The sequence below is a fragment of the Ursus arctos genome, unplaced genomic scaffold (genome assembly GCF_023065955.2).
Source record: "Ursus arctos isolate Adak ecotype North America unplaced genomic scaffold, UrsArc2.0 scaffold_21, whole genome shotgun sequence".
Lineage (NCBI taxonomy): Eukaryota > Metazoa > Chordata > Mammalia > Carnivora > Ursidae > Ursus > Ursus arctos.
The window spans coordinates 20212226-20230721 of NW_026622886.1; the positions used below are offsets into that span (position 1 = coordinate 20212226).

The window sequence follows — 18496 nt, forward strand, 5'->3', positions numbered from 1 at the left end:
AGATAACATGTAGTTGGGTCATGCATTTTAATCTACTCAGCCAATCTGTCTTTTTAATTGATGTATTAGACCACTTACATTTATGCAATTATTGATGTGTTACAGCTTATGTCTGCCATTTTGGTTTTTGTTTTCCATTTGTTTTGTTTCCTCTCTGGTTGTTTGTTTGTTTATTTGTTTCTCTGTTTTCTTTTTCCCACCCTTCTATGAGTTATTGGACATTTTTTAAAATTTTGCTTTATTAATTTGAGTGAGTCTTTCTGTATAGCTTTTTTAGTGGTTACTCTAAGTATTACATTATATATACATAACTTATCACAGTCTACTGGTATTGACATTTTACCAGTTTAAGTAAAGTGTACTCCCCTTCTCTTCTTTTACCCTACCTGTTTACACAAGTGCCTGAAACAGTCTATCTACATACATTTATTTATTTTTAAATCCATCTACATACACTTAGAATCACATCAGACTTATTATTTTTGCTTCTATTATCAAACAATTGAGAAAACTCAAGGGAAGGATTGTATTTATTCATATTTTTATTTTTTTTGCCTGCCTTCCTTCCTTCCTTCCTTCCTTCCTTCCTTCCAGTTTACTTCTTTCATCATTTCCTTTCCATTTAGAGAACTTCCTTTAGCTGTTCTTTTAGGGTATGTCTGATGGTGACAAATTTTCTTAGTTTTCCTTCATTTGAGAAAGGATAAATTTTTCCTGCATTCTTGAAGGATATTTTCAACTGGATACAGAATTCTGGGTTGACAGAAAGATGTTGGGCTACTTCCTGACTGCCATGATTTCTGATGAGTAATCTGCTGTTGCTAGAATCATTATTTCCCCTATAGGTAACATGTCGTTTCTTTCTTTCTGCTTTCAAGATTTTTTTCTTTGTCTTCAGTTTTCAGTTGTTTGACTATGTGTCTTAGCAAGGTCCCTGGTGGTCTTTCTTCTTTCTTTCAGAGTTTGTTTTATATATAAGATCAAGAGTTTTTAGTTTTACTTAGCAGGAAGAATAGGGAAAAGCACATCTCCATCCTTCTGGAAGCAGAAGTTCCTAATGTATATCCAGATTATTTACTTGGTCTTTTTAATCCTGGCCAAAAAAAGAAATGGAAATAAATAAAATGTTAGCTTTCGAAATTGAATCTAAATGGAGGACTGCTGAGTTTGGTTTTTTTGAGATATTATGCACCAATATTTTTTAGGAGTAAACCTCATGCCCTGGATTTTCTAGGGAAGTCTGGGTTTCAAACAATTTTATTGTTTTAAATAAAAGCATTCCATAAACTAAAGAAATGTGATTTTTCATGCGAATAAACTAAAAATGCGAGAAAAACTCCTATATCTGTTCCTATTTTTATTTTGGGAAGTGAGGTTACTTTATCTGGTCATGAGATACTAGTCAACCATAGGTGACTAACATTTATTATTCTGAGGCACTCTTTGGCTAAACATTTGAATGATAGTTGGTGAAAAATGACAACAACAATAATAAAAGTGAACATTTACAGAATATTTTACTATAAGCCAGGCTATGTGGTAAGTTTTTTATTCAGTGCCTCATGTTAAATTCATTACAGGCCTATTCAGAAAATAGTAAAATGTCCCCCAGTTTACAGATGAGTGAACATGGGCTTAAAGAGGTTAAGTAGCTTGCTTAAGGCAATATGTCAGCAAATAGGGGGAGCTGATTCTCTCTGACCCCAAAGCCCATGCTGTAGACTAGCACCAGTGGATAGAAATAATGTGAACCACACATATAATTTAAAATGTTCCAGTAGGGGTGCCTGGGTAGTGCAGTTGGTTACATGTCTGACTCTTGGTTTCAGCTCAGGTCATGATCTCAGGGTCCTGGCATTGAGCCCCACGTCAGGCTCCATAATCAGTGGGGAGTCTGCTTAAGATTCTCTCTCCCTCTCCCTTTGTCCCTCCTGCTCATGCTCTCTCTCTCTCTCTCTAAATAAATAAATCTTTAAAAAATGTTCTAGTAGCCACATTAAAAAGTAAAAGAAACATGTGAAATTATTTTTAATAATATAAATTATTGAGCCCATTATAACCAAAATATTATCATTTCAATATGAATCAACATAAAAAAGTATTAATGAACAAAATTATTAATGAGACATTTCACGTTTTTGTACTAAATCTTCAAAATCTGGAATACATTTAACATCTACAGCACATCTCATTTTGGAGACTGAGTTTTCATTGGAAATACTTGTTGTGCATTTAGATTTCAAATAATTCACAGTTGAAAAAAATAGATTCAGCTACCCAGGTTGTTCCAGACATACTCAGAAATTCATCAACAGCTAAATTCAGTGTAAGTTTTAAAGTTAAATAAATTGAAATAAAATGCAATTGAAAGTTTTATTTCTTGGTCACCATAGCCATATTTCAAGTGCTCAGTAGTCACGAACGAGCTCTTTAGATCGCTCCATTACCCTGTCTGAATTCAGCTTTCCTTTGAGGGCTGAATCTCTGGGAGAAAAAAACCCTTATACCATAGCCAGAAGGAGGGAGAAAATTCATGGAAACAAAAGGAAGGATCAGTCAAAGGCTGAGAGAAAACACCTTTCTTTTGGCTGCTGCTGAAGTTATAGTAAGTTCTAGAGTCTTAGGTAACTCGGAAAGGAAGTAAAAGTGTTTTCTTCCATTTCTGAGAATGTGTCACATGCGTATTCTATTAAACCTGGCTTTTCAAAGAAAGTTATACGTCTTGATGTATCAAGGATTAAAGCCAAATGAAAATAGCATGGAGCTTCTAACAGAGAAGCTCATCAGCTGTGCACGTCCACGAAGTCATGAGCTGTGTCCCTGTGGTGCTTAGTTGTGTAGTAAGGGGTTCAAGTCAAAGCTGAACCCTCCACCACAAACCTGGAATGGAAAAGATCTCAGATTTTTTTCCTTATTGTAGTTGTTTGTGGAAGTCTCTTGGTTCTGAAACATCCTGAAGTGGCAGAAATTATACCTTGGTGCCAAGCTCTAGTTCCTTATTTATTTATAAAAATTTTTTCTTTCTGACATTTTTAGACTCAAATCCATTTCATAGGACTGTATAATTTCATGAACCCTCTCAGGAATTAAAAAAAAATCATTGTGTTACTTTTACGAAGTAACTAGAAAGAGTAATTTTAAGCTAAAAAATCAATTTTAGAGGTATATTATTAAAGATTTTATTGAAATATATTTTAATATGTTCTTAATATTTATAATACATATAAAGACCGGTTTTATCTTTTTTCTACTTAACAAATGACAGATGCTATTTAATTTCTCTAAATAAATTATATAAAGAAGTATCACTTGACAAATGAATATAAAATAACATATCTTGTTTGCTTTGGAGACCAGATGTATTAAAATGTAGATTGAGATTTGACTGTGCTAAATCACCAGCAATAATACTATTCAATCTGATGGTTGGAATTCTCACATTTTGTGTGCCTAAAAAAATAAAATCATCACTTTACAGTCATCCATCCTTAACCATAGATTTCCTTTATGTGGTTTCAGTTACCCATGGTCAACTGTGGTCCAGAAAGCAGATGATCCTCCTTCTCATGTATTGTCAGAAGGTCAGTAGTAGCTTAACACTATGTCACAATGCTTATGTCATTCCCCTCACTTCATCTCATCATGTAGGCAGTTTATCATCTCATGTCATCTCAAGGAGAAGGGTGAGTATAGTACAATAAGATATTTTGCAGGAGAGAGATCACATTCACATAACTTTATTATAATATATTGTTTTAATTGTTTTATTATTAGTTATTGTTGTTAATCTCTTACTGTGACTAGTTTATAAAATAGACTTCATGATAGGTATAGATGTATAGGGAAAAACATGGCATACATAGGATACTACCCGTGGTTTCAGTCATACACTGGGGGTCTTGAATATGTTCTTTGCGGATAAGGGCAGCAGGGGGTCTACTGTAATTCGATTATTTTTTTGAGTTCCGTTTCTATAAGAAGAGATAGAGCGAGGGCTCTGGGCCCTCTTTAAAGGGCAAATACATGTATTTGAGGTTGAGGAAGTGGGATTTGGAGCCAGACATTCTGAGTTTGAGTCTGACTCTGCCACTTACCAGCTTGAGAACTTTGGGAAGTTATTTAAACTCTCTGTGTCTTGTTTTCCTTCTCTACCTCCTGGGGCTGTTGTGAGGATTAAGTGAGTTCACATATGTAGGGAGTTTAGAACATCTCTTGGCTCGTGAGAAAGTCTCAATAAATGTTTATTTAGTTTTTATTATGTTAATGTTCATTAATTCAAATGGTTTATTTCCACCTGGATGTTCCACTCGATGTGTCTAAAGTCAAACTTACCAGTTTCTCTTCTACACTTGTTCTTCATGCGCTTTCTATAAAAATCAGTGCTACTATCAAGCACCTTAGCACCCTAAAAGCCCATGATTCAAGTTTTCTTCTACTTACTCTCCTCATCTAACCATTTGCCAAATGCTCTCTTTTAGCTCTGATTTCAAGTCATTTGCTCTTCTCCCTTTTTAGGACCATTGCCTATTAGCTAATCTTTCTGTTTCATTTCTTGTTCCCCCTACATTAATTTTCCATACAGCATAGCACCTAGTTACAACCTAAGTGTGAGTAAAGTTCTCTCCCACTGGTACTTCTCCACTACCTACCAAGGTAAACCTAAGTTTTTTAGCATAGAATGAATATGAGGTCTTCTGTGATCTATTTCTGCCTACTTCTTATTCATTCATTCAACAAATATTTACTGAGAACTTACTACATATTCACCTAAAACCTTGCCATGTCTGCCTGACACTTTTGTTGAACACCATGCTTCTTGAAATTTCTTGTACTCGTATGCTGTTTCTTATCTCTCTGGGATGGCTTTCAAGTTATATTTCACTTGGAATGCCCTTTCTCAAAGTCATTGAGTGTCTGAGCCAAGGCTCAGATTCATGTTTCCTGGCTCCTCCGCCAGTTTTTTCTGTCTGTCACACCACAGTTCAGGACCAAACACCTGTCCTGCATCAACCATAAGGTGGGGAATAACCTCTCAATAAATATTAAACAATGGATGCTATGATAATAACCAGACCAATTCTTAGGGCATTTTTAGTTATGGAAGTTCTTATGGAAGTTCTCATATATCACATTCTCACCTCTCTTCCTCTTAGTGAGTTTCAGATTCTTTAGTCTTAGAAGGCCATTGGGGATTATATGGCCTTTATTGTACAATGTAGGAGAAAAGATGCCATGTCTCATATTGATCTAATATGGGTCGGGACAATGGGGCTAAGAAACCTGATGTATCCTCTGTCCTTCAACACATCTTTGACAGAGGCTGAAAAAGCGTAAGGATAAGCTTCTGGGTGATCAACTCCGATTTTCTCTCTCTTGAGACTGTGATGGCCCCTCTAGCTTAGGCAATCATTCATATATTTACTAATTCAATCAGAACATTCACTCAGTGTCCATTTTGAATCAAGCGTTCTCCAGAACTACCTCATGTGATGCTACTCTTTTTTCTTCCCCCAAAGATTTCACCCATAGGGTGTGGGTTGTCTGCTTCTTTCTCCCAGGTCCCGTCCTTGTCTGACCATGACATCTGGCCACCTCTCATTGCTCTGTCCCTACTCTCCTGCTTTTCCATCCTTCAGACTAATTTGCAGATCTAAAAAGGCTTTTTAACTTCCTTTCCTCTTGATCCTTCCATAGGTGAATATAGGAATATAGGAATTTCTATAGCAATATAGGAACTTTGATTCCAAAGTTGAATATAGGAACTTTCTAGGACATCTCTACTGAGAACCTGGGCACAGACAGTGTGTGTTTGGGCGATGATGGTGGGATGGGTATCAGAGTAGAATTTAGGGACTTTGCTTAGAAGTTAATTTGACCAAATCTTAAGTTAGAACATGCTAGGACTGCTTAGAGAAACAGGAAAGAAAACATGGCATAGAATAAATTCCATAAGCATTTTTAAAACCTCCTAAGGATTAGTTTCTATATGAGACTAGGAAAACTAACAAACCAGACAGTCCTGGGTTTAAGAAGAATATATCATGTGTGCCATCCAGCTGCTCTGCAAAGATGTTCCTTAAGAAGTACAATGTCTGATATAAGAGGCAATGGATGTAAATTTGCAAAGCATCATTTTTTTTTCTAGGAATAATTACTCTATTGTCTCTTGCCTCATCTCCAAAAGCCACCTGTGACAGTGACAGAGTGAAGTCAAAAGTACAGGAAGATTCATTATTTTAATTGTTTTGTTTCTGCAAATGATCATTTTACAGCTGGATTTTCCTTAGTTCCTAGAGGAAAAGAGATTCTCAGAAAAGCTTTGAGCTGTTTTGGCTTTCCCTAAAAAGCTGGCCTAGTTGGAGTGGAAAAATAATAGCAGTGGTGTCTGGTCTGGCATTGACAGATGTCCTCTCTGTATCATTTGCTCCAGCTCTCTTCCTGTCTTCTGATTTTTCTCCCTCTTGCCAGTCTTCCTCCCCCATTTTTATTCCTTCTCCAAGGCGCAGGTTTTGTCCCTAGATGTTGTGACATCCCTCAAATGGGAAGTAGTATTGACATGTGTATAAACTCTCTGCTCAGTCTGTCTAAGGTTGCTATAGCCCCAGCCGGCATCCTTTCTGCCTCCCTGGCCCATCTTCCTGGCATCTTGGGGCCCTAGCACTTGTCTACTTGGGCTGACTCAGCCTTTCTTAACTTCAGTCATTTCCAAATCCTCTTTACAATTTTGAGATATCTAAGTAGTGCCCATCCTGTCAATTCCTTCATAGTTTTAATTTGATTTATTTAAAAACTTCATTTATTTTAGAAAGGAAATTTAATTCATCACCGTAAACAGAAAACCACTATCACTATTCTAAAGCCCAGTGTGATAATATTAGGAGGTGGAGTCTTTGGGAAGTGGTTAGGTTGTGAGAGCAGAGTTGTCATGAATGAAATTAATGCTGAAGAGAGCTCCCTTATCCCCTACCGCCTTTTCAGTATATATGAAAAAGTCTGCAACCTGGAAGAGGGCTCTCACCTGACCATGCAGACACCCTGATCAGATTTCTAGCCTCTGGTACTGGAAGAAATAAATTTATGTTGTTCATAAGTTATCCAGTCCGTGATATTTTGTTACAGCAGCCTGAATAGACTAAGATAGTAACCTTAACGATGAATACAATAAAAGCAAAATAGTAAGTGTCTAGTTGTGTGCATTTAAAGTTGATTTTTAAAAAAATATTTATTTATTTATTTTAGAGAGAGAGAGGGAAGGCCAGGGGGAAGGCCAGAAGGAGAGGGAGAGACTCTCAAGCAGACTCCCCACCAAGTGCAGAGCCTGATACAGGGCTCAATCTCACAACCCTGAGATCACGACCTGAGCCGAAATTAAGAGTCCGATGTTCAACTGACTGAGCCACCCAGGCACCCCCAATTGTGTGCATTTAAAATAATCTCTTAGACTACCTGTGTTTAATGCTGCCTTTTGGGAAATTTCCTGCGAGGACCTTCAGGTTTCCTCTTAGATCCCTGAAGGTGGGTCTAAGATGGCATTCTCTCACCACTGCAAGGATCTTGGGCTCTATGTTCACTCTTTGAATGATTTTGGCCAAGTTACTGTTTCCTGGGAGATCTCTACGTTTCAAAGCTAGAGGAGCAATGGCCACCTTTTAGAGTATTTATTAGGATCAAATGGGACAACATCTTTAAGGCTTACCATGTGCCTAAGAATAGGAAGCACTTATTGAGGAAGAAACTTTTCCTTTACCTTTCAAGATTCTTCTGGCTGGTCTAAGAATCAAATCGACATGAGAGATTAATAGGAGAAAATCAAATTTAATTACATACATATGGGGAATCCACATAAACATGAGATTCTAAAGACAGGAAAAATGAGGTATATGTGTCATTTGAACTAAGGAGAAGGGGTTAGGCGTCTGGGACTTTAAAGGGAAGGACAGTAATTCTTGGGAAGGTAAAAAGAAAATAATAAATGTTTGGTAAACCAACATTTGCTGGGCCATACAGAAGCAATGGGACATAGAGAGGACTTGATCAAATAGACCTTGCTAGGTTCTTCCTTGTCTACCATGCCTAGTTCATATTATACTATAGTTATCTATGATAATAACTCTCTTCCTGAAGCAGGTCCTCTATCTAACTTCTTTTAGGCAGTTAGGGGAAAGGTCACAGTTTCCTCTTGTGTCTTTTGGGTCTTGATTGTTTTCAGCTCAAAATAATCCCCATGCCAAAGTGGTGCCTCTTGGGACAATTTGTTCTAACCCCTACACACTCAAGAAATGTTTATTGCTTTACCTACCTCTCTTACTGCGTCAAAGAATGAAATTTGAATCATAGGCCCTCTTGCCTTTGTATTTAAATGGCAATGAGCTAAACTGGGTGATTTGCTAAACTGGCTAAACTTAAAACAGCCATCCTCCCCCCGGCATTTTATTGGCTTTCCTAGAGTGACACAGTTACCAGTGGTAGAGCTAGGGTTCAAACTCATGTCTGTATGACTCCAAAATCTGTGTTCTTAATAATTAAGATGCACTGATTTCTAAAAAAATCAACCTTTTGGAGATATACTTTACATACAATAAAATTTAGCCATTTAAACATATATTTTGATGAATTTTGACCAGTTTGTATGCCCATGTAGTTACCAGCACGTCCCTAGAAGTTCCCTGTGTGCCTTTCTTGTCAGTTCCCTTTTGCTGCACCTCTAAGTTTCTGTCCCATTATTGACTATAGTCTATTCCTTTTCATTGCCAAGTAGTAATGATCACACGGTGGGACAAGTTTTTCTTACCCCTTGCCTGTTAATCATGGACATTTATTTTTGTAGTATCTCAGTCCTCTCCACTTCTCTTCATCTCTGCTAATCACTGAGGAACCACCATCTCTTGCCTGGACTACCGTGATCGCCTCTCCAGTTGATGCCCCGGCCTCCTTCATAGCCCCTCCAACTGATTCTCCATTCTGTAGGGAGAGTGATCTTTAGAGGGGTGAATCTGATCAGGAATCATCAACTGACTCTAAAATTCGTCCCCCAAGGATAAAGATCAAAACGTGTATTTCGTCTGGCAACATCCTGCATGGCCCGAGTAGGATCACCTGTTCTTCCTGCCTACACCACCTGTCTTGTGATTGCTTTGCCCAGTGGCTCATTGCCCTCTGGATATCTTTGACCTTCTTTAGATTCCTCTTATGCCCATGCTGCTTGTAGCTCACAAAAGCTTCAAGGCTTCTGGAGTGCAGTTTCCTTCATCTGAAACTGCCTTTCTGCCCCTCAAACCCTCCTGGCAGCTGTCTGCTCTTCCAGTTAGTGCCTGCTACTCTCCTTTCAACCTCCACTCAAATCTTGTTTCTTCAGGGAAGGGTTTTTAACCCTCCTGGTTGGGTCAGCTCACTAGTTTTCTCAAAGGATTGTATTTCTTTTTTCCTTCCAGGATACTTTCTCAGTTTGTAGTTTTCCCTTCTCTGGTGGGTTTGCAGTAAATGATTAGTATCTGTTTTGCGGTGCTAAGAGATCTGGGCAGGCAGATTCTGTGTCTTTTTTACATCCTGTTGACTCACAGTGCATTGCTCAGTGCTTGGCACATAATAGATCCCAGTAAATAGAAGTTAAATGAGTAAATGAAAGAACTGACCCTTAGATCTGCCAGGGTCCCCATGAACACTTCTACCTGCCATCCAGGGAGGTAAAACTGTTGCTGACCTATGAAAAGGAGGCATTAAGAAACGCATTACATTTTGGGAGGATTTATTTTGTATTAGGCAAGGTAATTATCTTACTGTTGGTATTTGGGAGAAATAGGGATGTACCTACCTATGTGCTTTGAACTTTGGAAAGGAAATTGCCTTCTAAGAGAGCTAAATTGTGAAACAAACATAAAAGGAGTCAGATTATACAGGTAGATTACCTGAAACGATGGAGTAGCTTCTAGGCCCCAAGGCTTTGACTATAACAGGCTTGAAGTTATTCTCAGAGATGAAGAAAGAACGAATCCTTCGGAAAGGGGATAAACTAGCCTCAGAGGAAGGGTAAACTAAATGAAATTATGTCTGGGAGGGGCTATCTGCCAAGCAAAGGACTGGACCCATCAAGCCCTAACATGAACTCTTCAGTTCTGATTACACTGGAGATGGCACAGTCTGCCTTCTTACTGGTTCTATATTCATCAAGTAGCCTTCTAATTATAATCCAGTTTCCATGCAGTTTGTCCACAGGGAGTGAATCTAATCTCAGATCTGCTTGGTGTGTTATATGTGCTTGTAATTAATCATCTGGCATTCTGGTTTTGTACGTGGGTTTTGGTGATAAGCTTGATTAAGGGGAATCTGTCCCGAAGAGATGGCTATGTTCTCTTTTCAGTGTCAAGTTCCTGAGGCTGTCTAGCCAGTAGGCCAGGATCTGGAGAGGGTAGAATTCACCCTGAAAGTGCCTGCTGGGGGCGGGGGGAGTCAGTTTGGGTTGCCCATTTTACAGATAAGTACACTGATTGTTACTGGAAAGGTGCCCTAGTATAATAGTTAATGCAGAATGTAGATCTCCATTCAATCTGAGTAATTTATTGATGTGACTTTGGATTTATGATCAGGAATGCAAGAGGAAGGGTAAGATAATAATTGACAACTACTTAAATGCATTGTGTTAGAAATCTACACTTGGAAATCTTTGTGTTCAGTTTAGGCAATGCACAATTTTGAATACCAGAGGGTTGTTTTCACGGTGACCTCTTTGTTTATTGTAGGATGAAAAATAGCTATCATGTGTCAATTATTTACAAAGGCCAAATATTATAGGTTCATTAGTTAGATATTAATCATCATATCTTTAGCAAATAGACTTTCTGTGTCTCAGTTTCCTAAATGTAAAATGGGAGTAACAATAGCAAACATTGATCGAGTGTCTGCTTTGTGCCAAACAAACACTGTTTCACATGCTTAACCTAAGTATTAGCTCATTAATTCTCATAAGCAGTCTAGGAGGTTGATGCCACTGTATGATGATTCTGCAGAAGAGCGACTTGTCCAGGATCATATAGCTAGTAAATGGGGGAGTTCTCAAAACCAAGCAGTGTGTAGCTCAGAACTCGTCCTTCTGAACACTTCACTACCTCATAGAATTGAGTTAATACATGTAAAACACTTTGACCAGGGTCTGGCTCCCTTTCACCTTCAGTAACTGTTAGCTATTATTATTATCAGTTTGTTTTTATTGCAAGTCTGTGTGCTTGGAAGAATAGAACTGGGACTGAAACCTTTTGTATCCAAGCCCCTCATCCCGGTCTTTTCCATGATCCTTTGCTGCTTGTGTATGTTTCCCTAAGGGGAACCAAAATCAAAAAGCATTTCAGCTTGAATTACTCTATTTGAAACTGCCTGCGTAACAAAAATCATGCATTTAAAAACCCAAGATATTTTCTTGAGTCTGCCTTACCCCTATTATTCTGAACCTTTCCACTTTATCCCCTGTGCACTCCTGGAATTGCTTCATTACCTTTAACCATATGAAAAGCCAACTGTCCATAGGGACTACATATTTTGAATCTTGTGACAGCCTTGCCTAAATCTTAAGAACATTTATACATGGTACTTTTATTGCTAATATCTAAGAAAATGGAAAAGTTTAGTTTGTTAGGAAAGGCAAGATTTATAAGGCTCTTTATAGTGCTGGGAATCATATTCATTGCTAGCTGGAACTCAGGTTTATAAGATCAGGGGAGATGCTTTTATTATTTCCTTGCTCCATAAGCCAAAGGGAGAGGAATAAGATGCTTGAGCTGCTGCTGACACGTAGATGGTTTGTATCTATAATAACAAGCCAGCCACAGAACTGAATTTTTTCCAAAGGCATTATCATCCTGAGCTCTTTAAAGTACAAACTATTTTTCGTGGAAAATAGGATTAGGACTTAAAACCAGCTTGGAAACCAATTTCTCATTTTGTTGACCAAATATGTGAAGGCTTTCTGTGGATGACGCAAAATGGTTTTCGGTAGCATTGGAAGTATATTGGAGCAGAACCTGGCTTTTCCAATAGTAATAATATTTTCTTTTTTCTTCATCAGTTAATCAGTTAGTCATCTGATTAGAAGCTGTTCAGCTTGTTTTAGTCTTGGTACCTCTGCAATATTATTCTCTGTCATAGAAGTTTTAGGTTTTGCCAGGAAAAGGTTTAAGTGAATTATTTTGACATTACTTTAATGAGGCATTTCTGTGGGATATTAATCTCACTGTATACATATGGGTCATGTGAACTTTTTCTGATATTTTTGGGTGGTTTCTTAGGGGTTTCGAACAGTTCAGAATTAAATAATCTTGGCCTTGGTTTGGACTTGAGTATCTAGAAATTCACTGTTAAAAACCACTAATGTGGGGCGCCTGGGTGGCTCAGTCATTAAGCGTCTGCCTTTGGCTCAGGGCGTGATCCTGGTGTTCTGGGATTGAGCCCCGCATCAGGCTCCTCCACTGGGAGCCTGCTTCTTCCTCTCCCACTCCCCCTGCTTGTGTTCCCTCTCTCACTGGCTGTCTCTCTGTCTGTCAAATAAATAAATAAAATCTTAAAAAAAAAAACCCACTAATGAGAGTGAAAAATTCAATAAGAAACCATATCCTAAGGACCATGGCTTGAAAGAGCAGACAGTGGTTGTAGATGATAAAGCTCATCTCTCTCTTCCCTTCACTAATCGCTATCAGTTTTATATTTGAAATGCAATCAATGTGTCTGCTTCTCTTCTAAAGATGCTGACAATAATTCAGTGTGTAGATTAATGGACAGTTTTGTTTTAACACTTAAACAAAGTGAAGGAAACACCCCCTTTGTCCTTTGGCCAACAAATGCTCTGTGGCTTCTTTCATTTGCTCTCAGTAGATTATTTCAGTCTCTAGATTCCAAAGCAAACACAGATTTGAGAATGAGAGCTGGGCGGGACGAATCAGGCAATGATTTAAAACTTTCCATGGGCTCTAGAGTGCTTTATAAAGACTTCATTTATTTATTCTAAAATTTCACAGGAAGAACTGTTATCACAGATTCATGATAAAAATATAAAAGAATGGAAAGAGCTATGAATTGTGATTCAGGCGTGTGTGTGTGTGTGTGTGTGTGTGTGTGTGTTGTTTATTGGAGAGGAAAGAGTATGGGCTTAGGATCTGGGTTTGAGTCCTGGTGACATCACTTATTAGCTGTGTGAACTCAGGCAAGAAACTTGATCTAGCCGGACCTTGATTCTCATCTGTTAAATATTCACACTGCCCATTTTTAAAAAGTGAGATTTAAATCAACTAATGAATATAAAGAGCCACAATGGTGCCAGGCGCTTGTGTAAATTATGTATTGGAACAGTGTTTGACTATTCTGTAACACCTTTGTAGAATGACACATGAATGTTGTGTTAAGATGTCGGTGACACCTTTACTGGAATCACAGACCGTTTAAAAGTCTTAGATTTCTGCAAAATGGTCCCAACAATGAAACCATAATGTATAAAATTTTGATCAATCATGCTTTGATATTTCTGGCCAATGTAGAAGCACAAATTCTTTAAGTGAGATATATTGTACATACTGAAAGGTGTATAGATCTGAAACAAAAAATTCAGTGGGTTTTGACAAATGTAACCATTGTCAAATCAAGATATAGAATATTTCTCTCACCTGGAGTGTTCCTTTGTGTCCCTTTCTGGTCAATACCTGCTCTTTGCAGAGGCAATCATGCTTCTGATTTCTATCACTACAGATTAGTTCTGCCTTTTCTAAATGTTCTATAGAATATACTTTTGTTTCATTCAAGATGATGATTTTGACAGGACAGTTTATCAGTTTGCTTCGTTTTGTTGTTAAGTATTATCCCATTATCGCAGATCTCACACTTCTTCCTTTCTCTTGCTGATGGACATTTGGGTCTGTCACTTCCAGTTTGGGTCTATTATGGATAGATCTGCTGTAAACGTTCTTGTCCAAGTCTTTTTGTTGACAAGTGTTTTCATCTCTCTTGGGTAAATGCCAGTTTCCCACCAGCAACTTAAGAGACTTGGGGTTGCTCCACATCTTCATCAACACTTGTTATTGTTAGTCTTTCTAATTCTAGTCATTCTGGAAGCAGAAATCTTTACCACCTGATTTCAGTCAAGTGATTTATAGCAGTTATTCTTAACCTGAATATCTTGAAACAGTATTGGGACTGGATTGGTTTTGAAGTTTCACGAAAAATTTATTACAGAACAGTAATAGTAATAGTTTAAGCACTCAAGTTTATGAATAGTTTTGTTTATACTTTGAAGAGGATTCAAGGTCATCTCCAAAGTAGCATGACTCTAAATTATGGGTATCATGATACATATTTTTTCTGAAAGTGATAAAAGAGATACAGTTCATGCTACAGAAATTACATATTATAGACTCTTAACTATGCTTGAATCCGTAGCAAGTGGAAGTTCTTGGTGCACTCCTAATACCTGTAGCAATTATGAATTACTGAAAAATAGGATGAGAAACTCAGGGGTCAGCAAGTAAAACATATTCACAACCTAATAAGACAGTGGATGGTCTATGTTCAGGTAGCTTTATTTACCTGTCCATTCATCCATCTATCTATTCATTCAAAAAATATTTACTGAGTACCTACCTTAGACTAGTAACCAGGCTAGGCTCTGTGAATATAAGAGTGGCAAAAATGCAAAGAAATGTTCCCATTTGGTGGGGTTAACTGACACATACATAGATGCTTATACAGTAATTGGTCATCACCAGAAACAAAGAGATCAAGATTATAAGTTTAACGTTATGATTTTTACAGACATCACAAGAGAACCCAAGGATAAACTAGTAACAATATTTATTAATTTGTTCAAAAACATTTGTTAAGCCCCCACTAGGTGTCAGGGACTTTGTTGGTCACTGAAGGACAAAATGAGAAAATAATTTCTGTCCAATGGGATTTATTTATTTATTTATTTTAAGTTTTTATTTATTTATTTATCAGAGAGACAGAGAGAGAGTGCGAGCACACGAATGGGGGAGTGGCAGGCAGAGGGCGAAGCAGGCTCCCCACTAAGCAAGGAGCCCAATGCAGGACTCAATCCTAGTACCCTGGGATCATGACCTGAGCCAAAGGGAGACACTTAAGCAATTGAGCCACCCAGGGCCCCCTGTCCAGTGGGTTTTAAATGCTAGCATACTCAAAAAAAGAGAGTGCTTTAGATTTTCTGATGTAGTAGATAAGGAGTGGCCAGGAATCTGAATATTTAACAGGAATTCCAGAATATTTTGATGTCTCTTGGTATGTGAGCAACCCTTTGAGAAACATCCTAGTCTATTGGTGAAGAACGATGTAAATATTTACTTATATGACCTCATGAATGAGCAATAATGGAAACATACAGGAGGACGGTAAATCCACTCCCACCCCCAGGAAAACTAAATCTCTTGTCATTATTGTGTATGTCTAAAGGTGATTGAGTAACATTAGTGGTATGTTTACATCATAATCATCAACAGGTAATTTGTGCCCTGCTGAATTCAGACTCAAGATGGCAACATCAACTATTACCTGAATTTTGGGCCTGCCATACAAATACTGGACTGCCAGCCCCCATAATTGTGTGAGCCAATTCCTTAAAATAAATCTATATATACTTAAAAAAAAATCCACCTAGAGCTGCCTAGGTCAGTCAGTCGGTTAAGCATCTGCCTTCGGCTCGGGTCATGATCTCAGCATCCTGCGATCAAGCCCTGCGTTGGACTCCCGGCTCAGCTTGGGAGTCTGCTTCTCCTTCTGCCCCTCCCCACTGCTCATGCTCTCTTTCAAATAAATAAATAAAATCTTAAAAAAAAATGCACCTAGCAACAGTGACTCTGCTTCTCTATGGCAACACTTGGCTAGGGCATTTATATTCTTGTTTCCTTACCTGGTATAGGTGCTCATTTCTGTAATATGTTTGATCTCTGTAGGCATTTGGGGTACTGACATGGATGGTATAAGATGAAGTCTTTTGGTATTTAATGGGCCAGGTCAGATTGGCGTGGGAAAGAATACAGTGCCTATCTTCTGTTTCCTACCCTCAACTTGCCTCTATGTACTTAAAACTAAAAACAGTATCAAACCATATACAACTGTAGGTCAGTTCAATAAAGTTCAGATTTTTTTTCACTCAAGGTGACTTCCTGGATATTTTTTGGGAGATAGTCATTTCTTTCCAAAATAATTTTTTGGATGCTACTCCTTTGCTTTGCTGGTGTTGCACTATGGACTTGATTCATCTCTGGGGACACTAGGTTGGCTCCAATCTGCAGCATTTCCCTTCACCCAGGTCTCCCTGTACTCCTTCTGCATCCCCAGTCTGGAGTATAGCCCCACGCTCCAGCCTGTGTGACTGTAGCTTGGATAATCCCTGTCTCTTTTGAGCCCTTCTCTTCTCAGGCCCTAGAACCTGTCCTCCTTGTCCTCTGCAGCTTTAAACCCAGGCTATGGCTGTGGAAATAAGTATGGGTCTCTTGGATAGAGGGAACCAGGGCTTATGCTCAGGAGCTAAGCTCAGTGGGTTTGCATGTGGAAGTTGTCAGTGACTCTGGTTAAGACAGTGTCCCAAGAAGGCTTTGAATTTGTGTCATGCCTGAGGCAAGAGCCTCTGCGTATATTATCTTACCAAATCTTCATTATTAATCCCATTCTCCAGATGAGGAGGTTGATGCTGATGATTTCTCAGTAAGTGGCAGAGTCTGGTTCTGAACCCAGGTTTGTGTGACTAGTTTTGGTGCTTCGTTTGGGGGATGGAACTTGGGCAGTCACTCTTGCCCCATGGAGACTGAGCAGGTCACAGGGAAAACTGCATGTTTAATAAGTAAGCTGTCCTTTCTCACTTAGTACGATGATGTTAGGAACATGAGTCCTTTGGACTGTGATAAGAAGAGGGCATTTAAAGGCAACAGGTAAGATCTCAGGGCTCTTCTTTACTGTTCAGTCCTCTGAGTTCTTTTGTAAGAACTATTAACGAATTAGGTCTGCTTTCTCTTTTGTTTTCAACCTGATTCTTGTGGCTAGAAGCAAAAACACACAATTCTCTTGTTCTTGTTTCAACATGAAATGACATCCATAAAACTGTAGGCTACAGGAAAGCAGACCCCAAGACCAAATCTGATAGATGTTAGCATGTGAGTCTGTTTGGATCCCTTTACTTTACCTGGAAGAATCCTGATGGAATTGATTTTCCAGTTGTGATAGATACAGGACCCCAAATGAAGACTTCCTGTTCAGGGGGGGAAAAACAAAGAGATATAGAAGTAGGTCAGGGAGGCCCTCTCCTAGGCTCACCTTGCAGAACCTCCTATATATGGAGTTGTGTGCTTATTTGTATATTCTCTCCAGACTATAATCTTCTGAAAGTCAAGGACCACTGTCTCCTTAACCTCTGTATCCCCTTCACCTAGCACAGTGCCTTATATACCATAGATGGCCATGGATGTCTGATAGACAAGTGAATGCATGAGTGGAGGGATGTGAAGTGGAAGAAAAAGTCTACAGGCCTTTATATAAATATAAAGTATTTTGGGGGCACCTAGGGTTGCAGCTGTGATGAGAGTGGTCTATGAAGTCAGACTACTAGGGTTTCCATCCTGGCACCACCTCCGCAGACCACATAACCTTTAACAAAGCACCCCACCTCTCTAGGCTCCCTTTTCTCATCTGTAAAATGCTAATATAATGGATTATGATGGTCTTTATCTTGTGAGATTGTTATGGGGCTTAATGAGTTATAGTATCCTGGGTTGGGCAGGGCATTACATCCTTATGATAGCCAATCTAGATTTTAAATAAAAATGTGAAAGGTGTATTAAGCTAGAGGTCTCGGAAGGCTTTTTGATGGACGATATGGAAAAGTCTGGAAAAGTTCAAGACATGAGGAGATTGGGTCTGGGGGAGAGACTAAAAATGTCTAAAGAGGCTGAAATTAGGAAATAAATAAAATTCCAATGAGATTGTCAGGGGGAAAATGAGAGAATTGAGTGGTTAGGCAGCATGTGTCCTGAGCATATGAAATTCCCCACAATGACCAGTGGACTTTTCCTTCAGATGGCTTAAGGGCTTTTGACTGGCATTATTTATCTACCCCAGTTTTTTGTTCTTAAGGAGAACAGATCTCCTCTTTAGTTTTATGGGAAATTGGCAATAAGTAAATTTTAATGCTATTTTGAAATTTTAATCTATTCTGAGTTTTGAGTCATTTCTATTTCTTCTCCATGGACCTTCCTGTGGTGTACAAAAGCAGTATAGTATTCTTCTAACTCTACCTTCTACATATTACTTACTAAATTACATGTTATTTATTAATATTATATACTTACCTGTTTTAAATTATTATAATTTGACCATGCAATACATTTACATAACTCAAGAATCAACATGATGTGAAAGCCATGCCTTGAGAAATCTTGCTCTGTCTCCAGCGATCTACCCTGCCTACTGTTCCCACCTAAGGAGCCATGTGCATTAGTTTCTTACGGCTCTGACC

General features: G+C 38.5%; 1 protein-coding gene across 1 annotated transcript in view; it reads left to right on the forward strand.

Annotated features, from left to right (window-relative positions):
- The window catches only part of EEA1 (early endosome antigen 1), a 474430-nt gene that overhangs the window by 73076 nt on the left and 382858 nt on the right, over positions 1-18496 (forward strand). The window lies entirely within an intron of this gene.